At 39.4% G+C, this 24,139-nt stretch overlaps 1 protein-coding gene across 4 annotated transcripts in view; it reads right to left on the bottom strand.

Annotated features, from left to right (window-relative positions):
* Nucleotides 1-24,139, bottom strand: part of RNF144B (ring finger protein 144B) — a 192,802-nt gene that overhangs the window by 40,680 nt on the left and 127,983 nt on the right. The window lies entirely within an intron of this gene.

Here is a 24,139-nt window from a genome sequence, read left to right as displayed (position 1 = left end):
TGCTCACTGCCTGTTGTGTCTGGATGTTGGACAGTGGGTGGAGATGTGAGTCTGACTGAGAAGTTAGGAGAGGGACTGATAGCTTCATGGAAACCTCTAATGCCTCCCCCTATCCCTCTCTACCCGTCCGCACAAGAAATTGAAGGCAGTAGTTCCAGGAAATAAACCTCTAAGTAATCCAAAATTGGTTCTTCAACTTCTACTAATTTGCTCATAATTGGTAAACCTTTTCTACATGCATGACAAAAAAAGGTCAAGCTCAAATGTTTGAGGAGTACATTCCACCAAAATACATAAGCCAGCCACTGAAGCAGTGACTCTTACAAAGTAGTGATTATTTACAACTGGGCTTAGATTTTTCAAACGTATACATTTATGTATCAACTTACTGCATTAAAAATATCGTTGTTGCACCAACGTTTTAAAAAAGCACGAGCCTAAAGTAAAATTCTAGGGTCAGAATACTGATGATGTAATTATGAAATCTATCCCTGTTACTGACCATCTTTACTCATTTTTTCCATCTGAAAATAAAACTAATATCACTATTATATTACTTCAGAAAACTAATCATGTATTTATCTGATTATAAATAACTTACAATGTACTGATGAATCAATAACTAGGGCAAACCATTTAAACCAGACTTGTATCTCTTCAAATAGTTAACAGGTTTTTTCTCCAAGGAGTTAATTTTTTCTATAATACTCACCACAGCAAAAACTAGAAAATAACCTAAAGACCCAAAATAGAAGACTGAAATAAATGTTGCTAAATTTATGCGATAGAATGTGCAGAATCATGAAGAGTCTTCAAATGATGTTCAAAAGACATGCACAAATGCTCATGATTTAGTATAAACTGAGGAATAAAAGGTATCTGGGAACAGGGATCCTCTGTGGTCACTCCTCCATTGCACTTGACCGCCATAGAGATACTGTGTTTTAACCCTGACCTTCTTGTTCAACAGAAGGGTGAAAAATCACTTGCTCTAGGATTTACTGTGCCAAACATGGTATCCACCAGCAGCAGCAGTGGGACATAGAGGAGAGCAGAAGCAAGGAAATATGAGGAAGAATGTCAATGGGCAGGCGAACACCCAGGGGAAAAATCAAGGTGGCTCACCAAAAGGAGTGTTGTGCCAGGGGACAAATGAATAAACAGTGTGAAAGCCTGTCCATCCTGTTCTGCTGCTGAGGACATCTCAGCCTTCCACCAGCCACACCTGTTCCATTGTTACTGCCTTGATCTTCCCGCTGACCCCCAGCAGCCACTTAAATAAATTTAAGTAAAAAGACTGGAAGATATAGTTTCCAGGCTCAAGGGGAAGGTGTTTGAGGAAAATAAAGTGAACAGTGCAAAGAACTTCAGATCCTAATACCAGGGTGAAGGGTCCACTTTACTAGGTGACAATGGGAAAACAACTTAGCCTATCACCTAGACTTGCTTTCCTTAATTTAAAAAGTAGGGACAATAATACCTGTTATAGTGACCTCACAGGGTTTCACACACACACACACGAAATTTATATATGGAAGCCTTTCATGAGTTTGCAAATTACAGAAGAATAGGTCATGTTATTACTCCTCTTCTCCTGTTCTTAGACTTTCCATGAAAGACTTTGTGGGAAAATGTTAATCCTTTGGCCTTCTGAGATGTCCTTTGTCCATTCCCTGCAAAGGATCAATTAAACCACTTAAGGCGGAGAAGCTATGTAGACAGAACAGATATTTGTAACAGAATATCCCAGGTGCCTCTATGCAAGGCTCTTCTTAGAAACATTTGGGTCTACAGAGTAAGTTTACCATTAAATAGGAACTAAAGATACTATGTGAGTCCTTTTAGGCAAACACATTCATTTCAAATATAACTGCAAATGTGTTAAGTTGAAATATACACCTTCCCGAGAGCTTATAATGGATGTGCCTCTTACTAATAATGTACTGTTCCTAGGTACACTGCAAACCACCATATATCAACTAAATGAATTTTGAAACTTCCTATAAGCACTCTCCTGACCACAATATTATATGACCCATGATTTTGGGGTGAGAAGTTAGACCTCTGTACACTGACTCCAGGGTTTAAGTACATATACACTTTATTTTTAATGCTAAGAAACAGTGGTTCAAGATAGAGATTTGTAAGGGCAGGTTGCGAAGTAGTCCTACACAGGCACTTGACACTCCATCAGTGTGCACATGCACTTCAATTCAAAGGCAAAGAGGGGAAACAACCAGCCCTACTTATTGCTTTTTACTGAATTTTCAAGTACCCCAGGCTTGTTAAATGCCATCCATTAACTTTCACTAAAATATTTAATCTCGAGTGTCCCTCTCTTCTTCTGTATCTCTGGCTAAAAAGTGCAAAATAACTGAAAACATTGACATGCATCCGATGTGCATGTCATACAAAACATAGGTAAATGGTGAACAATTCTAGGGGGAAAACTGGTATCTAGCTTATAAAGAGAGAAACACAGAAAACAAAAACAGATTATAGCAATGCAAGAACGGCAAAATAAAATAATAAATATATTTTTAAAAAACTACCATCATTTAGTTACATTTTGAAAATTACATTTATTAAGTAGCATTCAACAGATATTTAAATATGCAATTTTCTTAACAGGTAACAAATTTTAAGGAAAACGTTTCAAATAGAACATCTCAAAACCCAAAGGACCCAAGGAAAAAAAAACTTTTTTCTTTTGAATGGTCAACATTTCATTAGTTTAGTAAAACACAGAATTATTTTTAGGCCATGAAGGGTCATGCAAAACAATAAGGATTGTTCATCAAACTCACTCCACAACGCTTTAAGGACTCATATGGAATCTAACCAAAAATGTAACCAAACACCTGGTGAACCAGATGACTCATATTGTCTCTTCCAACTCTGAGAGTCTATGAATTGTATGCAATAGAATCTTCTCAGAAACAGGTGTCTCCTAGACCCCTTTCAAGGGTATTAGATTCCGATGTACCGAAGTCACAGGCATCCTTCATATAAGGCGTTCTCACCTATTATGATGGATGCGGCAAAAAGGGTCACAGTGTAAAGATAAAGCTACTATGTACCCACCCAAGAACAGATCACAGGAGCGGGCAGGGAACATATGTATATTTTTAAAAACTTACTATATAGTTCCTCATTCTCTATCACAAAATTATGCCCTTCTTAAGGTTTTTTTCTAAGAAAAAATAAAGCATTCTAATGAATAGCCAGTGGAACTGGATTCCAACCATCCAGGTTGAAGCACAAGCTCTAAAGTCTCCTCTGCATCTTGAGCGAGTCATTAACCTCTCTAGCTACAGTGCTCTCATTTATAAAAATGGGACAATATCACCTGTCTAGGCTGATCTCAGGGAAAATGGAGAAAAGTGAAAAGAGGTATGCAAACGTAAAGTATACTTGGAGAATGGAATAGATGTTTCTGAATAGGCAGGAAGCAGAAACGAAAGTCCATAGACAAATAGGAACCTTAGAAAAGCTTCCTGAGGGTGAGGTGAATAGGTAAGAGAATAGGTACTGTTGAGAGGAAGGAGGTAATGAGAGCCGTTAGTTGATTTTTTTTTTTTTTTTTTTTTTTGAAACTGGGTCTCGCTCTGTTGCCCAGGGTGCAGTGGGACAATTATGGCTTATTGCAAACCTCAAACTCCTGGGCTCAGTGATCCTCCCACCTCAGCTCTTGAGTAGTTGAGGCTACAGATGCCTGCCACCACACTCAGCTATTAATTGATTGATTGAAATGGGGTCTATGTTGCCCAAGCAGGCTGGTCTCAAACTCCTGAGCTCAAAGAATCCTGTCGCCTCAGCTTCCCAAAGTTCTGGGATTACAGGTATGAGCCACCACAACTGGCCCATTCGTTGAAAATTTAAGTTGATTTCCAGGATCTTAGATGCTTCTGGATACGGGCACTGGGGTCCTGTGGTCAAAGGAGGACTGTCAGCCCACCTGGCTTGAAGCTGAGTTGGTGAACTATTGACCTAGGTTTTCTCATCCATAGCTCAGCCAAGTGGGAAGGAAGGTGATGAGGGGGAATGTGCCTAAAGGCCAAAACCCAGACAGGCCTTGAGTATCTGTTTTGCTTTTTATCACTCCAGGTACAATGCAAACATTGAAGTAGATATTCCATAAAATGTAGACTAACATTTCCCTGCCTCAGTGCACAATGACATCACAATGTTTCCAGTGTGTTCTAAATAACATCTCACACTGAGGCCAATATTCTGTTTATTCCACTTCAGACTATGATCTGTATACATGATCCAAGAATAAAGCTGCCTTTGTTAGATGCTGTTGAGTTAAATTATTAGTACAACCCAAGATAGTATCTCTCCCTACTCAAAAGCCTATCCAACTCACCAAAAGTAATCTGGTTTGAAAAAATTCAAACAAATTAACAACCTACAGCTAGGCACGAAGCTGTTTCCTGGTATAGTCTGATCCTAAAATTTTTCTTACAAAACCCCTTTCAGATACCTTGGGTTTTTCACCAATATGAGATTACCTAGGTGACCAACCTCCCCCTTGTAGGTGTTTGCCAACCACAGAGGACATCAGAGGACTGATAGGAAAACCTGGTGCCAAATGATTAAAGGAAAAAGCACCAAATCAAACAGCAAGCCATATAAGCACAGTTTAAAAGAGACCTTGGTTTGACAGTAGTCGTCCCTCAGCCCTTTTTATTCCAGAAGCCTTCCCTGCCTCATCTCCTAGTGCGGCAGCACACCCAGCCCGTCTGCCCTCATAGCATCCTAAGGCCCAGCTCGCACTGTATTTTTCAAACTGGGTGCAAGGGTGTATTATTGGGAACCCAAGAGTTTTTCATGGCAAGATTTTCCCCATTTTATGTTTATTCAATGCTCTTACTAAGAGCATGCCTGGGAGCACCTCAGGAAATTCCCTATTTCCACCCAGTGTCCGTGCTAACCCTTGGTCTGTGGTGCCATCTTGCTTTGCCAGGTAGGGGTGCTATCATTGTCACAGGCAAATGAAAAAAAGAGAAGAATCTGGGCCCAGTGACTGCTGAACACATCAAAATTTTTAGTGATTCCAACAGAGAAAGGTGACAAGATCACTGAATTACCACTTAGTCATTGGAACACATCAAACTCAGAGCCTAACTGGAAAAAGCAATTTAACCAAAGTTAAACATCACTCATCACATTAATGTTAACTTAAATTGTATTGGTCTGTAATTTTATTTTTTATATATATATATACACACACACATATATACACACACACACACATATATATGTGTGTGTGTGTGTATATATATATTTTAGATGGGGTCTCACTCTGTCATCCAGGCTGGAGTGAAGTGGTGCGATCTCAGCTCACTGCAACCTCTGCCTCCTGGAGTCAAGCGATCCTCCCAACTCAGCCTCTAGCTGGGACCACAGGTATACACCACCATGCCAGGCTATTTTGTATTTGTGGTAGAGACAGGGTTTTGCCATGTTACTCAGGCTGGTCTCAAACTCCTGAGCTCAAGTGATCTGTCTACCTCAGCCTCCCACAGTGCTAAGATTTCAGGCATGAGCCACTACACCTGGCCTTATCGGTCTGTAATTTTAATCAATATTCAGTTTGTATATTTATTGTGGTATTCTTATTCTTTAAGAGATATATGCCTAAATATGCTTATTTAGTACCTTGTATCATGTTTGTATAAGTTTTGGTAAGACTCTAATAAAGGAAATTTTAAAATAGTTTGATATTAAGTTCCAATTCTTTTCCCCTTTAAAAGGAAGCCACATAAAATCATCAAAAGGAAGGAGAATGGAATGATTCTCAATAGCAGTGAGGCTGGTGGTATTGCCTTCTCACTTGGGGACATACTAGGATATCAGACTATCCAGAAGGAGTTTTATAAATTATTCAACCTCCCCCCCTCCCCAAATTCTCCAGAAGACTTGGTTTTTCTCCTCTACTTGGCAACCTTTCTATGATGACCACAGGTAACACCAGATGTTTATTGTACACATGAGCAATGTAGCGCCCAGCATGCTGCATTGCAAATGACTATCAATTTGCCTGCCTCCTCTATAGCCTAGAAGCTCCTTCAGGATCTAGATTATATCTGCTCCTCTTCGTGCTCCCTACAAGCATCTAATCAATCACAGGACCTGGCACGTAGTAGACACTCAGGCTTCTCTGGGAGCTGGAAGCCTGAATTCAGCACTTACCGGTTGAGCATCCCTAATCTGAAAATCCAAAATCTGAAATGTTCCAAAATAGAAAACTTTTTAAGCACCAATATGGTGCTCAAAGGAAATGCTTATTGGAGGATTTTGAACTTCAGATTTTCAGATTAGAGATGGTAGACCAGTAAGTATAATGCAAATATTCCAAAAAAAAAAAAAAATTCAGAAACCCAAAACACTACTGGTCCCAAGCATTTTGGATAATGGATACTCAGTCTGTGCTCAGCTTTGTGGCCAAGCTCCTTCACCTCTGATAATGAAACATATAAACCCACCCACACACACATCCATCCTCTGTTCTTCTTTTCTTGACACATAGGACCCAACTCTGCTTTTCTGGTTCCCATCTCCTCCTGCCTTTCAGGAAATTAACTTATTCACTATCTGTTTTCTTTCCTATGCCTTGAATTTTGTCCTGTCTAAACTTGAACATGTTCAAAATATCCTAATCAAAGAAAAGTCATAATAAAACAGCAAAGAACAACAGCCCTCCCTTACTCCTCTTCCTGACTGTATACTGCCTTCATTCCTCAGCTCTTCACAATCAAATGTTTGAAAGAGTTGTCTTCCCTCACTCCTTCACCAATCCCATCCCAACCTCTCCCTACCGCTCAACTGAAGTGGCTCTAGGTCATTGAATCCAGTACCCATTTCTTCCTTCCCAACCTCTCAACAGCAGTATCACACACAGCTAACCATTCCCACCTTCCTGAAATCCTTTTTCCCCTTGTCTTCAGGATTCCATACTCTTCTGGTTTTCATTCTTCCTCTCTAGTCATTCTTTCTCAATCTTCTGCATTTTCCTCAACTCAACTTTTAAGTGTTGGAATTTCAGGAAAGGACCTAAACTCTCTTCTTTCTACACTTTCTTCCTGGGTCACCTCATTTGCTATATAGAACCAATTGTGCTAGTCCACTGCCTATTTGCTCTCAGGTGAATATATTCCAAAAGGCCAGTGGTTCCCTAGCAGAGAGCAGTGCCCCCAAAGAAAATTATCTAAGCCTGGTATGTTTTTATAGACAAGAAACACTGGAAGATATGGGACACTACTGGGAAGAGTATCCTTAATAAAAAGCCACAGGCAGGAGGAGGAGGGGTGGATGGACAGAGGATAAGGAACTTCAAAGATAATATCCACCTGCCTTACTATTCAACTACCTTACTGACAATGTTTCTCAGACTTGAATATTCATCCAAGTTATTCGAGGATCCCATCAAAAATGCAGATTCGGATTCAGTGGATCTTGGGTGGGGTCTGAGGTTTTTCCCTCCTTGTAAGTTCCCAGGTCACGTTGGTGCCGCTGGCACACAAACCGCACTTGTAAGTACCAAGACCCAGGTCAAAGATTCTCCACATCAGCTGTTTCATAGAATTACCTGGGGAGGTTTCCAGAAGTCCAATGCCCAGGCCATACCACAGACCAATTAATTCAGACTCTCTAAGAGAATGATCCACGTGTTGGTTTATATTATATATATATAGTATTATATATAATATGTAATTATTATATATCTTATATATGTCATGTATGTTTTATTGAGATATAATTCAATACCTATAATTGAGATAAAATTCACGTACCCATACAATGCACCCATCTAAAGCGTACAATTCAGTATTTTTAGTATATTCACAGTGTACAACTATCACCAAATTTGATTTTAGAACATTTCATAATCCCAAAAGAAATGCTGTGCCCATTAGTACATGCTCCCAATTTCTCCCCCAGATGCTCCATGCACAGCCTAGGCAACCACCATTCAACTTTCTGTATGTATAGATTTTCTTACTCTCTACATTTCATATAAATAGAATGATACAATGTGTGGTCCTTTGTCAATGGCTTCACTTAGCATAATGTTTTCAAGATCCATACATGTTGTAGCATGTATTGGTACTTCATTTATTTTATTGCTGAATAGTACATCATTGTGTGAATATACCACATTTTGTTTATACTTTCATCAGTTGATGGACATTTGGGTTGTTTCCAGTCGAGTGGCATTATGAATTATGGTGCTATGAGCAAGTTTTCATGTGGACATACATTTTCATTTCTCTTGGATATATACCTAGGAGTAGGTATGGTATATGGTAACTCTATCTTTGCCTTTTGAGGAACTGTTAGACGATTTTCCAAAGCAATTCTAACATTTTCCATTCCCACCAGCAGTGTATGAGAGTTTGGACTTCTTTAAATTCTCACCAAAACCTGTTATTTTCTGTCTTTTTTATTATAGCCACCTTAATGTGAAGTCGAATATCATCGTGGTTTTGATTTGCACTGCCCTGTTAGCTAGTGATTTTGGGCATCTTTTCATGTGCTTATTGGTAATTTGTACATCATCTCTGAAGAAGCCTCTACTCAGAACTATCTATACTTTCATCCATTTGTAACTGAGTTATTTGTGCTTTTATTACTGAGTTGTAAGAATTCTTTATATAGCCTAGCTGTATCCCTTATGAGATATGATTTGCAAATATTTCCTCCCATTCTGTGAGTTATCTTTTAACTTTCTTGATGATGTCCATTGAAGCATAAAGGTCTTTAATTTTGACGAAGTCCAATTTATCTTTTTCTTTTGTTGTTTAAGCTTTTGGTGTCACTTCTAAGAATGTCTTGCCTAACCCAAGATCATGAATTTTTTTCTTTTTCCTATGTTCTCTTCTCCTAAGAGTTTTATAGTTTTAGCTGTTATATTTAGGTATATGGTCCACTTTTGTTAATGTTTGCCTGTGGTATGAGAAAGATCACAGACATCTTAATTCTTAATTATTTTTTTGCAAACAGATATCCAGTTGTCCAGCACCATTTGTTGAAAAACATTTCTTTCCTCCTTGAATTGTCTTGGCACCCTTGTTGAAAATCAACTGACAAAAAGTAAGATTTATTTATTTATTTCTGGACTCTCAAATCTATTCCATTTATCTATCTGTCCATCCTCATGACAGTATCACAATGTTTTGATTACTGTCACTCTGTCATCAGTTTTGAAATCAGGAAGAGAGCTCTCCAACTCTGTTCTTTTTCCAGATTGTTTCACTATTCTAGGTTGCTCAAACTTCCACAGGAATTTTAGGATAAGCCTAGAATTTAGTTGGCATTTTTATGAGAGGTGTGTTGAATCTATAAATTGATTTGGGGAGTACTGCCACCTTAACAAGTCTTCCAATCCATGAAGATGGGATATCTTTTATTTAGTCTTTTAAAATTTCTTTCAGGAGTATTTTGGAGTTTTCAGAGAATTTTGTACTTTGTTAAATTTATCCCTAAATATTTTATTCCTTTTGATGATATTGTAAATAGAATTATTTTCTCATTAATGCAAATATATTACTTCTTACTAGTATATGGAAATACAATTGATTTTGTACATTGATCTTATATTCTGCCACCTTGTTGAACTGTTATCAATATTTTTAAACTATTGAAGTGATTCCCATTTGCAACCAAGTCTAAGCACCACTAGTTCAGTAACATCCATGCCCTCCATTCTAAGCAGGGAAGATACTTTTATGTCCCTCATCACTCTTTTCTACCCAACCTCTCCATGGAGAATACATGCATTCAGCTAGTTCCAAAAGAAACAGCAAAGAAAGCTTAAGGGGGAAATTATATATGCAAAATTTTAAAACTCTGATTGAGAGCCTTTAAATACTTTAGCCCAAAATAGTGCCATTACTTTTTCTGGAAGAGATTACTAAGATCCACCTTGTAAGTTTGAGAACAGTCATTCAATATGGGAGATTAAATCTGGACTCCAATCAAAAGTACCTCCAGTTCCCACCAACCAAGAGTGATCAAACGCGTCTATCTTTATCTCAAGTGATCATGAAATATCTAAATTAAGAAACTCCATGACAGAAATAGCTCTGAAGAGAAACCCATTGGAAATGCTGCAGCCCGGTCCAGGCTTCACAAAAAAGCCAAATAAATTTGCTAAAATGGAAGAACATTCCAATCAGAGCAGTGAACTGACTTTAGCGTTGGAAAAATCTGCTTCCAACTTGAGTAATTCAATCGCTTGTCCGCTAACCTTTCAGAGGAGTTTTCTTTTGTCCCATTTGTGCTGCCTTTTTTAACAGGAGGAGGCCCCACTTTTTATACTAGTCTCAAAGAGATCCCTCTGGCCTAGGTGCTATCTCATGACACAGTATGCTCAGAAAAGCAACTGACCATTTCAGGAGAAAGAAAACAAGAAGACTTGCCAAGTTTACATCCTTCTACTTCCTCCAAAGAAACATTAGCCTTCAGAACTGTAAGCCCTCAGCTGACACCAAAGCCTTAGCACACAGACCCAGCACAGGCAGTGAGAATAAGCATACCACGGATTCAGCATAGCCAGATTCCACTGAATTCATCTGCCACTTCATTCTTCCTCCTACTGTTAGAGTCTCTGCTTGAACTGTTAGCATTTCTGAATCTCTAAAAGGTGCACTTAAGGTCTCAGCAACACAGAAAAAAAAAAAAACCTCAAGTTAGTAAAGGTTCAAGAAACCCCTTCGACCATGACGTATGGCTATGCTAGTCACCTGAATAAAATATAACCATTCAACCCAATCTAAGCAAACACATTGAGTACTCACATTCCACTAGAGAATGTCGAATGAATATTAAACTACACCACAGCAGGCTAAATAGACGGAGAGATGTGTGATAAAGCAAGCAAAAAGTTAACGTTAGAATCCACTATGATTTCAATGATGGTGTCCCCTTCAAAATTTATGTTAAAACTGAACCCCCATGGGAGGTGATTAAGTCACAAAGACCCCATGCTCATGAATGGAATTGGCACCCTTATAAAAGGGCTCAAGGTTAAAAGGAGTGCTCTCCTGCCCTTCCATCTCTTCTGTCATGTGAGGACACAGAATTTCTCCCCTCCAGAGGAAGCAACAGTAAGGCGCCATCTTGGAAGCAGAGCACATGCCTCACCAGACACCAATCCTGCCAGCACCTTGATCTTGGACTTTCTAGCCTTCAGAACTATGAGAAGTGGATTTCTGTTGTTTATAAACTACCCAGTCTCACATATTTTGTTATATCAACACAAAACGACTTAGGCAGAACCTAAGAGATAGTTGGTATACAGTCAGCCCCCCATCCTCAGATTTCACATCCATGGATTCAACCAACCACGGATAGAAAATATATTTGTAAAAACACAATAAGAAATACACAAAAAATACAGTAGAAAAACCATTTATATGGATTTACGTTGTATTAGATATTGTAAGTCACCTAGAGATGATTTAAAGTATATGGGAGGATGTACACAGGTTACATGCAAATACTACACCATTCTTTATGAGAGACTTGAGCATTCATGAATTTGGGTATCTTTGGGGTGGGCAGTAGGAAGGGGCTTGGAACCAATATCCTGAAGATACCAAGGGATAACTCTATAGGTATTTGTGGTAAAAATATTTTATCTTGTTTTATAACAAACTGTTGTATTTTTTTTTCATATTTTTAAAAGTTTTTGTTCTTTTTCACCTTCAAGAATAGAAACAGGATGTTGTACAATTTTTTAAAACTAAAAGCAAAAGATAAAATTTATACCATTCATCAAACCTCAGATTTTAATACTGCTTAAAAGCAGAAATCCTGTATTTTAAATAAAATCTGTCTCAGTATTTAAACCAAAGTTTGAATAAATTATAATGAAATAATGTCTTAATTAAAGCTAATCATAAATATATATATATACCTACTATGTATCTATATAAATTATAACATTTTTAAATAAAACTAGTGGTAGCAATATTAATAACTATCTGAATGTTTGAAATTTTAAAAGAATATTAACATTGTATAAGTGACAGAATAAAGCTAACTCATCACCAGCACTTTTTTCTACAGGATATAACCTACAAAGCTAGCATGCAAAATTGCTCATATTAATGACCCAAAAGTTGGGAAAGAGTGACGCTTTACAGTTTCCTCAAGATATTGTTTCTATACATGGAATGATAGGAACAAGGGACATCAGTTAAGAATAGACCTAACCCTTAAACTTTCTCTTTAGCTACATTACAAAAGAGAATCTCTTAGATTTAAGAGAACTGAACTCTGAAAAAGTAGAAAAGATTTCGAATAGGTTGGTTATTCGAAATCTCATTTTATTCAAAATTATTTTGAAATAATTATATGCAATGAGTCCATAGCAAAATTAGAATCTTTCTAATTATAATTTACATTGCATCAAGACTGTGACTATTCCTTATCTCATAATATTCCCCCGAGGATTTATCCTGCAAAACCTGGAATTTTTTTTAAACATTTTCTAAAAAGCAAGTTTTTAGAAGTCAAGGGGCTTCATATTGAGTGGGCTTTTCATATTAAATGCTATAATTTGAACCAGTCTTCCTTTTCTGAAGGTTATCAATAGCATAAACCATAAGATAAAGTTTTTCAAAAGCTAGACATCATTCCATATTAAAACAATCTTTAATTAACACACTACCTAGAGAAAGCAGATGTTAAGCTATAATTTTTTTTTTCCATTTGCAGAAAAGTTCTCTGTGCTCTGCAGTAACCCATGCATTAAACACCCTCAACACAGAGGAATCACTTGGAAACCACCGTCAGACTGAGGTCCTCTTAAAAACACCAGTAACTTCCAGACACAATGCGCCTGGAGGGTGGGAGAACATCAGTCATTGAGGCAGAAGGCCTGGCCTTGAAACTTGACTTCAGTTTCAACATCTGAAAATATGCTAAATGCACTGGGAACTTCCAGTTGTGTAAATCAGACCTCTGAATGTCTCGGCCTTGGTTTCCTCAAATAACTTACCCGAAATCACACAGTGGAAAGTTCACAGAACACTCCCGTTCATGCTCAATTTCTAATCTGAGGCCATGGCCACCACTATATTCTGATTACATACTTTCTGTTCTCCGAAAAACTCCTTGGATTTTTTAAACCAGTAGTTCTTTACATTTGTTTTGTACTGACTAAACTTTTATGTATATAAAATCAGTAGCCAGCTGTCAATTTTGCATTATATAGGACATTGTCAAGCTTTAGACATTTCAGGTTAAGATCACAAAAGCCTTATATGAGGTTTCATGCACTTTCATGCTAACAAAAAAAAAAAATTAGGGACCACATACTATGTGCTAGGCCATATGTTATATATTTTCACAGAGGTTGTTTTCATTTCCTCCAAATGAAGCTATGATGCAGGAATTAACATTATAGATCCTGGGCAAGTTATTTAACTCTGAATTGGTTTCTTTATCTGTAAACTGGAAGAGTAAAGGGGGAAAAAAATAGTACCCTTGCATATGACATATTATATGAAAGGTACTCAAATGCCCTTGCTTTTCCTTCTTTAATTTTTTTTAAACAGATGAATAAACTGAGGTTTAAGCAGATTGAAAAAACACCCTACATTCATGTAGTACATACCTCACACATATTTTCCAGAAGAGTCAAACCAAAAAGACCTCCTTACTGTGGGTGGGAAACGATTCAAAACCACCCAGGCTTTCAGTTAACACAGAGCCATGTATTTCCTTGGAAATGAGGCACCGTGTCTCACCTGATTCCAAGGGGTACACTGCATATCTGGAATCCACATAGATAAGCCTGATATAACCAGTCTTTAATGAACTGAAATATACAGACAGGATTTTAAAAAACTGAATTTTCTAGTTAACTCACCACCCTTTTTCAACTTGCCTAAATGTTTCAAACCTCCTTTTCCTACTTAGTAACATTTTGTCACTGGACATGAATTTTTTTTTGTGATGAAGCATCTCCCACCGTCTGAACACCAATATTTTTTCATTCATTCATGTCTTCTATGTGTAATATACTTTTCTAGATATGGCCCATTTTTTTCTAACTTGATTACTATTAATAACAACGTATAAAATCAGTTGCAACTATACGGGCACTGAACATACTGTATGTTTTTTAAAGATGGATTCATGAGATGAGCTTCTCTTACAACAATTTGCTTCCTCCTAAAAAGAGGAAGTATGGATTAAACAATGAGATATGTTCTTTTCACATACCAGATTAGAGAAGGTGAAAAGTTTGAAAATACCCAGTGTCAAAAGAGAGGCCTCTGTTCCTGCTCGGTGGGTGGAGTTGCTAAGCTGGTGCAACAGTTTGGAATAGTAATTTGGTAACACATATTGATTTAAAATGTACATCTATTTTGGTTAGGCAATCCTATTTCTAAAAAGTTATCCTAAGGACAGGTATTTTCACATTTATATAAGTTAAAAAATTTATTCGTAATAGCAAAAACTGGAAACAACCTTAAAATCCATTATTTAGGAGGGGCCCGGTTAAATAAATTTTCATACAACCATATCATAGAACACTATACAATACTTAAAAAGGACGGTTGGTCTGTATATTTTTGCACAGAAACTTGTCCACAATGTACTATGTTTGTAAAACTCAAGTTAAAGAAAAGTATCCGTAGGTAAAGATCCCATTTCTCTATTAAGTGATGTGCATAAGTACACAGGGAAAGAGTCTAGAAGAAAGTACAGGTGGACCAGGCACGGTGGCTCACGTCTGCAATCCCAGCACTTTGGGAGGCTGAGGCGGGCAGATCACCAGAGGTCAGGAGTTCAAGACCAGCCTGGCCAACCCCCGCCTACTAAAAATACAAAATTTAGTTGAGCGTGGTGGCGCATGCTTGTAATCCCAGCTACTTGGGAGGCTGAGGCAGAAGAATCACTTGAACCCAGGAGGCAGTGGTTACAATGAGCCGAGATCACACCACTGTACTCCAGCCTGAGCGACAGAGCAAAACTCCGTCTCAAAAAAAAAAAAACAAAAAAAATATAGGTGAGTCATCATGCACACACTTTTTGAGGTTTTTGGTTTATTTTTAAATTAGCATGTGTTACATTTATAATTAAAAATTATCTTCAATTTAAAAAACTGAGAGAACCCTGAAACATGATATTTTGTACTTTCGGGGTCCTATTTCTTCTGTGAGTACTAGCCATGACTTTTAAAAATGCACTTTCACTGGGCACAGTGGCTCACGTCCGTAATCCCAGCACTTTGGGAGGTCGAGGCGGGCGGATCACGAGGTCAGGAGATCAAGACCATCCTGGCTAACATGGTGAAATCCCATCTCTACTAAAAAATACCAAAATTCCCCGGGCGTGGTGGCAGGCACCTGTAGTCCCAGCTAGTCAGGAGGCTGAGGCAGGAGAATTGCTTGAACCCGGGAGGCAGAGGTTGCAGTGAACCGCGATCACGCCACTGCACTCCAGCCTGGCAACAGAATGAGACTCTGTCTCAAAAAAAAGAAAAGAAATCTGACAGTATCCCAAAAGGATAGGAAAAAAGATAATTGGGGCATAAAAATAATTTAAACACTCCAGACATCAAAACTGCAGTCTGCCACACACATGTATCCTAACGTGATAAGGACGTTGTTCTCTGAGCTCTGTTTCAGCCTGCCGCACTTCCCTCCTCCTGCTCTGGTCTTGTCCACTTTCAGTCCATTCTCTACCCTGTGCCGACGCTATTCTCCCCATCTCATTCCCAAACAAAGCCTTCCAGTGGCTCCATAATGTTTTTTGAACACAGCATACCAGGCCCTCCATCTGGTCTCTTCTTGCCTCTCCGGCCTCCTGCCTGAGCACACCCACACTTCCAACAATGTGTCCCAGGAACATCTTCCGGGTTGGTTCCTCGGCAGGTCACTCTTCCCTGATTCTGTGTTCTCACATGTGGTTGGCCTCTTTTCCCTGGAGCACTGTTCTCACCCACAGCCCCATCAACAATGCCATCAAGCAATCCCTATTATCTTTCAGTCTCAGCCCTTAGGAAACCTAAGACCTCTCGGAGTCTCCTGTATGCTTTATTATAACACACTGTACTGCCCTTATCAGAGGGTCTACTGCCCACATAACAGCAGGGCTGGTTATATCTGATGATTGCCACTTGCTCCACAATTAACACCATGCCTGGCACACACTAGTACCAAATGGATCAGTAGAGCCTGGAAAAAGGTGGAATATTGGAATAAGAGTGCAACTTCAAAAGAATAAATACATAAACTTTGGTGACTTAGTGGTGACAGTGGAAAAGTTCTCTCATCAGAAACCAACTTTTGCCTGTTCTCTGGTCACGATTTGCATGTTTGGCCAGCCCATTACATTCTGATATGTGGTTTGAAGAATTAAACTTCGGCAAAGGCACGCTTAAGGGGTGAAAAAGTCTACACAACATACAAGCACAGATCACCGAACTATCTTTTCATAACTTTCTCTGTAAAAAAGAAATAAAATCCTGTTCCACATTATAACATCACTCCTTACCCCGATACCAAACCTAAAGTACTTGTTAAGCCTATGATCAAAGTAAAAAATGTTATGTAGGCTGGGGCACGCTGGCTCACGCCTGTAATCCTATCAGTTTGGGAGGACATGGCAGGCAGGTCACTTGAGGTCAGGAGATCAAGACCAGCTTGGCCAACATGGTGAAACCCCATCTCTACTAAAAATACAAAAATTAGCCAGCGTGGTGGCACCTGCCTGTAATCCCAGCTACTCAGGAGGCTGGGGCAGGGGATACAGGGATACCTTTATATCCCTGTAGCAATCAGTCATTGTTCCAGAAGCCAGTCCCTGGGAAATGGGAGGACAGAAACTTTGCCCTTAATAGGGATCCAAGTGAATGCCACCGTTTCCATGACAGTCATGTTTCCATCCAAAATGGAGTAAGATCATGCTAATTTGGTTACAGGACCTACCAGGAGGCAGAGGTTGCAGTGAGTCAAGATCATGCCATTGCACTCCAGCCTGGGGGACAAGAGCAAAACTCCATCTCAAAAAAGAAAAAAAAAAAAAGTTATGCAAGTGAAGCTTGTCCCAAAGGAATTCTGTCAACCCAAGAGGGTGGGGGAGGGCATGTTACTATTTCTTAATAGACCTATGGCAAGAAGGTAAAATATATTAAAGTATGTTCAAAGAGATCTACCCAGAAAAAGAAGAGTTTTCCAGGGTCTTTTTTTTTTTTTTTTTTTTTTTTGAGAGTCTCACTCAGGTGCCCACGCTGGAGTGCTGTGGCAAGATCTCAGCTCGCTGCAACCTCCACCTCCCAGGTTCAAGCAGTTCTTGTGCCTCAGCCTCCCAAATAGCTGGGAGCCACCATGCCTGGCAAATTTTTGTATTTTTAGTAGAGACAGGGTCTCACCATGTTGGCCAGGCTGGTCTCGAATTCCTGGCCTCAAGTAATCCGCCCGCCTCGGCTTCTCAAAGTGCATGAGCCACCACACCTGGCCAAACTTTCCAGTTTCTATATAGAATTGTGTAAATATCCTAATAAAGCAGGAATGTAACACACTTAAGGAATATATCATACTTTATTAGTTAACTTAGAGGCAATGGGATGAAAGGCAGACCCTGTAAAAGTCATGAAATGCTCATTTTGCAGAGAAAAAAAAAGGAAACACTTTTCTGGACTATATAGGTAGAGGCATTACCACAAGAAAAATAATAATTCACAGATTTGTGTCTTCAACTGTGTTCCCTAGAAATTGATTCAGGGATGGAGAATTCCATTGAGAAGATTTACAGGGTATACTCTCACCAAAGTCATGCCTATAATGAAGTAAGGAGAATACAAGTGGGCAGAGGGAGATCCTGACTCGCCATGCAGCTGCAGCCAGGGCCTCATCTGGTCCTACAATCCAACAGGGTACTCTGAAGGTAGAAAGAGCCCTTCGCAGCTGCACCTCATTAAGCTGAAAGGGAAACACCTTTATATCCCTGTAGCAATCAGTCATTGTTCCATAAGCCAGTCCCTGGGAAATGGGAGGATAGAAACATTGCCCTGAATAGGGATCCAAGTGAATGCCACAGTTTCCATGACAGTCATGTTTCTATCCAAAACGGAGTAAGATCATGCTAATTTGGTTACAGGACCTAACTGTAGAAGATAAATGCATATTAAAATAGTAACTAGTAAGATGAATGATATATCTTCCTTAGCAAACTGAAACCTCCCATAGGAAAATAATTTGGCTGGCTAAGGTAATTGAGGATTCTCAGCTTAAAGAAGAGAAAATGATGAAGAAAAAGAAATCATGGTTTTAGAAAAATCCCAGGCCGGGTGCGGTGGCTCACACCTGTAATCCCAGCACTTTGGGAGGCCAAGGCAGGAGGATCACTTGAGGTCATGAGTTTGAGACCAGGCTGGCCAACACGGTGAAACCCCATCTCTACTAAAAGTACAAAAATCAGCCAGGCATGGTGGCAGGCACCTATAATCCCAGCTACTCAGGAGGCTGAGGCAGGAGAATCACTTGAATCCAAGAGTCAAAGGTCACAGTGAGCTGAGATTGCACCACTGCACTCCAGCCTGGGCAACAAAATGAGACTCTGAAAAAAAAAAAAGAAGCCAGGCGCGGTGGCTCAAGCCTGTAATCCCAGCACTTTAGGAGGCCGAGACGGGAGGATCATGAGGTCAGGAGATCGAGACCATCCTGGCTAACACGGTGAAACCCCGTCTCTACTAAAAAAATACAAAAAACTAGCCGGATGAGGTGGCGGGCGCCTGTAGTCCCAGCTACTCGGGAGGCCGAGGCAGGAGAATGGCGTGAACCCGGGAGGCGGAGCTTGCAGTGAGTCGAGACTGTGCCACTGCACTCCAGCCTGGGTGACACAGCGAGACTCCGTCTCAAAAAAAAAAAAAAAAAAGGAAAAAAGAAAGAAATAACTAAAAAGAAAAATTCCAAACCAAGCCACCATTTTTACAAATGAGGAAATTCTAGAGAAATTATTTGATTCGAGTCATAAAGTTATTGACAGAATTGGAACTAGAGGCAAGCCTAATTATTTCACTACTAGAGATAGCTCACTATTTCCTACCTTGGACTGAGCACTATAGGAGAATTTTTCGTGAGTCATCTGACGTTCACCCTCTATAAAAAAGATAACCTTCATTCAAATAATATGAAGCTAGTGAGTAAAATTAGATTTCAACCAGGAATAGTAAAATTAGATTCTAACCAATTTTATTTTAGAGAGCGGAAGTAACACTAACAGTTAGAATTTACATAGAAACCAGTTTCAAATGAATGTAGAGCAAAAGATGGTTTCAATTTAGAAATTTCCAATAATTGAATAGTCAGTACTATAGTATGGCCCAATCCTGGAAATTATCAGTCAAAAGCTAGATGACCACACTAAAAAGAGTAGAGCTATACATGCTAGTTGTATTCTGGCACTGTACTAAGTAATTTATCTAGATTATCTACTGTAATCTTCTATATAATCTTATGAGATGATTTCTTTTCCCTATATCATATTAAAGAAAATGACCCAATAGACTGCCCAAAGACATTACCAGCTTCCAGGCCACTATCATCTCTGGCTTGGATTATTATGTTTGCCTTCTAAGTAGTCTTCTTGCTTTCACCCTGGCTCCTGTAGTGTATTCTCTATGCATAAAGGTTAATTTTGTGTGGTAAACTGGCCACAGGATGCCTCCTATATGCCTCATTTCTGGGCATGTGTGTGTGAGTGTTTCTGGATAAGATCAGTGAGACAGCTTGGCTCTGTGTCCCCACCCAAATCTCATCTTGAATTATAATCCCCAGGTGTTGAGGGAGGGACCTGGTGGGAGGTGACTGGATTATAGGGGCAGTATTCCCCATGCTGTTCCCATGATAGTGAATTCTCACGAGATCTGGTTGTTTGATAAGTGTGGTGCTCTCTTTCTCGCCTGCTACTACATAAGATGTGGCTGCTTCCCCTTCCGCCATGATTGTAAGTTTCCTGAGGCCTCCCCATGAACTGTGAGTCAATTAAACCTCCTTCCTTTATAGATCTCAGGTATTCTTTATAGCAGTGTGAAAACAGACTAATACAATCAGCACTTGCATCAGTAAACTGAGTAAAGCAGTTTACCCTCCCCATTGTGAGCAGGCATCATCCAATCCATTAAGAGCCTAAAAAGAACAAAAAGAGGAAAGAATTCATCTCCCTGCCTGAATGCCTGAGCTGGGACATCAGTTTTCTCCTGCCCTTGGACTGGGACTTATACCATTGGCTCTCCTAGTTCTCAAGCCTTCAAACTTGGACTGGAAATACACCAATGGTTCTCCTGGGTCTCCAGCTTGCAGAGAGCAGATTACAGGACTTAGCCTTAATCTCCTACTACTCCCCCTACACACACACACACACACACACACACACACACACACATACACACTTCTCCAGCCACACCAGCCTCTTTGATACACCAAGCACACTCCCAACTTAAGACCTCCATACTGCTTCCCTCTGGCGACAACCCTCTTCTCCCAGATATTTTTATGGCTTGTTCCCCATTTCCTTCAGGTCTCTGCTCAAATAATACCTTATCACTGAGACTTCCCTGATCATCTAACAAAGTAGAAGCCCCCTTCCCCACAGCACTCCCAACCCCCCTCACCCTATTTTTCCATAGCACATACCATTACCTGATTTCTGTATTTACTTGTTAGCATCTATGTCACATACTAAAAGTTGAGTTATTTGAAAACCAGGGCTTAATCTGATTGTTCACCACTATATTCAAACCATCAGAACTATGTAAGACACAGCAAATATTTGCTGAATAAATAAAGCCTAAGCTACCAAACTTGAGACCCATTCTCTTAAATGCCAAACCATATTGGCATCCCAGTAAAGGACTTCTTTCATTAGGAGGGTGGGGGAACTAGAAGATCTAAGGTCACTTCCAATTCTAGGACTATGATGCTATGACAAAGACATTAGGGCCTTAATAGTATGGTTTTCTTCTGCTGTTCTTTCCTCTCTTGCCACATTTTACTACTTTCCTTGAATAAGTAAGTGGTAAGCATTAGGCATGGATGAGATCATAGGTCCAGGAAGCCAGCTCCTCCTTGAGTCATCTCTAATCCATTTCTCATGCTGTTACTGTTTGCTCTTTTTCCACAGATGCCATCTGACCCTGCAGTGGCTCCGTTGTCAGTGGAAAAATATAGTGCCAATAAAATTGGCATTGTATACCTATGACTTGACCGATAAATACAAAAGTCACCATAGTATTGTCATTAAATCTCTTAATAGATATAAGCAGTGAGTATATTGAAGTTATTTCACAAACAAAGATAAATTCACTGCTAACCACCCCAAGCAAAGCTAAGGGAAAGCATAAAACTAACCTTGTGCTGGGCATGGTGGCTCACGCCTATAATCCCAGCACTTTGGGAGGCCGAGGCAGGCGGATCAAGAGGTCAGGAGTTCAAGACCAGCCTGACCTACATGGTGAAACCCTGGCTCTACTAAAAATACAAAAAAAAATTAGCCAGGCGTGGTGGCACATGCCTGTAATCCCAGCTACTCCAGAGGCTGAGGCAGGAGAACCACTTGAACCCAGGAGGCAGAGGTCACAGTGAGCCAAGATCGCACCAGTGCACTCTAGCCTGGGCAACAGAGTGAGACTCCATCTCAAAAATAATAATAATTAAAGAAAGGAAGAAAAAAGTAACCTTGCAAGCAAGCATATTTGGGTACCAGAAACTAACAGAATAATACAGTGCTTTGAACTGGCAGAATTTACTTCGGCCCATTTAATAGTAGTAGAAGACATAGGAATCTGGAGCTGGAGAATTTAAAAGCTTTGGGAAAGGTTGGCAGGTCTCATGACCAGAAGAGGGGACAGAAAATCGTTCTGTGACATTGGCCTTGAGTAAGATCCCTCATTATTTCTGGTGGTTCCAGAGAGTTCTCAATACCAGGTACTTAAAATGATACTAGACTAACATATCAAGCCAACAAGTAATTATATTATTATGTTATTGGAAGTAAGCAAGTTCTTAAATATATGGTACTTTGAAACATCCTTTCATCTGAATCTTTTATACCCACCAGAAATGTGCTCATCTATTTACTGTCAAAGCGGTATTGATGCTTTTTTTTCCCTGTAAGTCCTAATTCTAGATATTTAGTTTAAATATTTCAAAGCCACACTTTGAACAAATCCAAAAGAGACATTTCTCTCTATCTTAACTGCTAATCTCTAGGTATCTCAGAATACTAGTGAGGTTGTAATTACCCATATAACCACTTTTTTATTAAAGGCTAGTGAAGAAGCCAGTTAAATTATTATAGGCTTTCCCTTCTCCGAAATCTTTTTGAAGAACATAACAGCTCAGCACACTGATGGATCTTAGGAAATAAAGGTAGGTATTCTCAACGCCTCCCTCCCTCCATCTTACAGGCAAAGAAACCAAGGTCTAGAGAAGGCAAACAACTTGCCTCAAATCATACACCATCAAATGACAAGGCCTGACCTTTAGCCTGGGTCTTCTCATCTCCATATCTGCATTCTAACACACTATGGTATACTGCAAAGGAGAAACAGAGGTGGAAACAGGAAAGTGGCATTCCTTTCTCCTAGTGTAGATAAAAGTTAGAACCCAGGAAAGATCCACCACGGATTCATGCTTCATTTGAAAGTCACCAAACTGTGTGTGCACATACACATTGCAAATCCTCCCAAATGGTAGATGTCTCTGCTATGGTTTGGATATGGTTTGTGTGTCCCCACCAAAATTCACATTGAAATTTGATCTCCAATGTGGTAGTGTTGGGAGGTGGGTCCTAGTTGGGGAATGGCTTGGTGCCACTCTCTGGGTAGTGACTGAGTTCGTGCTCTGCTGGGAATGAATTAGTTCTTGAGGGAATGAATTCTTAATAGTTCCTGCCAGAGTGAGTTGTTACAAAGCCAGGATGGCCCTTGGGTTTTGTCTCTTTGCACATGTCCACTTTCCCTTTGACCTTCTCTGCTGTGTTTTCACCTAGCATGAGACCCTCACCAGAAGCCAAGTAGATGCCAGCACCATGCTTCTCTAACTTCCCACCTGCAAAACTGTGAGCTAAATCAACCTCTTTTCTTTATAAATTACCTAGCCTCTGTATTCTGTTATAGTAACGCAAAATGGACCAAGACAGTCTCCCAAACCAACTCTGGGCTTTTCTTAAAGGTCACCCGACAGGCCCCAAGGGAAAGAAGGGCTTGGTCTAAAATGTTTTATATTTCCTCTCACTTTTTAAACATTGGAAAATCCATTTGACTCCAAGAAATGAATAGTAAAAGAAGTTCTAACTACCTAGAGCCAATAGAACGTAATGGAAAAAAGGCAAGAATATGGCTGGACTTTATTTTCTTTTTGCTTAGCACATCCTGTATTTAATCTGAAAGGTAAATAGGCCATGCCCAACATACCGACTCTTTTCAGGTGAAATTATCTAGGTTATAAAAACAAGCAACAACTGTGTTTTCACTATTCCTTAATTCACGGCTGACAGAAATCACTTCTAAAATAAATCAGAAGCAAATATTGTACATAAGGGAGCAAACCCATAAATTTCCATTACTTTGATAACTGACTTGTGAATTTATTTCGCTTGAATTAACATTGTGTGGCATTATCTGAAAGAATGTGTTGCAAACCCAGAAAAGGAAAGTTAGAATTGTCATATTTGGGTTATTTAAATATACAGGCAAAAGAGAAGAAGGGAGAAACAGATACTCTTTCCATGTCATTAATAGACAAACATCCCTGAGATATTTAACCTTCAAAATAGAACAAGTAATTATGCTACATCTTTTTTTCTGTAACCCCAAGACATCAACCTCTTTGGTTCTGTAATACAACTCATGTTCTATGACGTCAGTCATGCCAGTAAGAACTATGCCCCATTTTTCCTGTATATGCAGCTTCTCTTACTTTATATTACACTTTATTCTCCATATTAAAGCTGAGCAAATAGTCTAGCAGAAACCATCTTCACAGCTAGAACATCCTTTAACAAGAACCTAGATAATATTCATGGTTTATTTGAAACAACATCTACCACATTCCTTTCCCTGGATGTTATTTAAATCAAGAATCACCTACATGAAATAATTTAAAGCAGT

The sequence above is a fragment of the Chlorocebus sabaeus genome, chromosome 17 (genome assembly GCF_047675955.1).
Source record: "Chlorocebus sabaeus isolate Y175 chromosome 17, mChlSab1.0.hap1, whole genome shotgun sequence".
Lineage (NCBI taxonomy): Eukaryota > Metazoa > Chordata > Mammalia > Primates > Cercopithecidae > Chlorocebus > Chlorocebus sabaeus.
The sequence above is the reverse complement of the archived record's forward strand: the minus strand, read 5'-3'. Positions and strand labels throughout refer to the sequence as shown.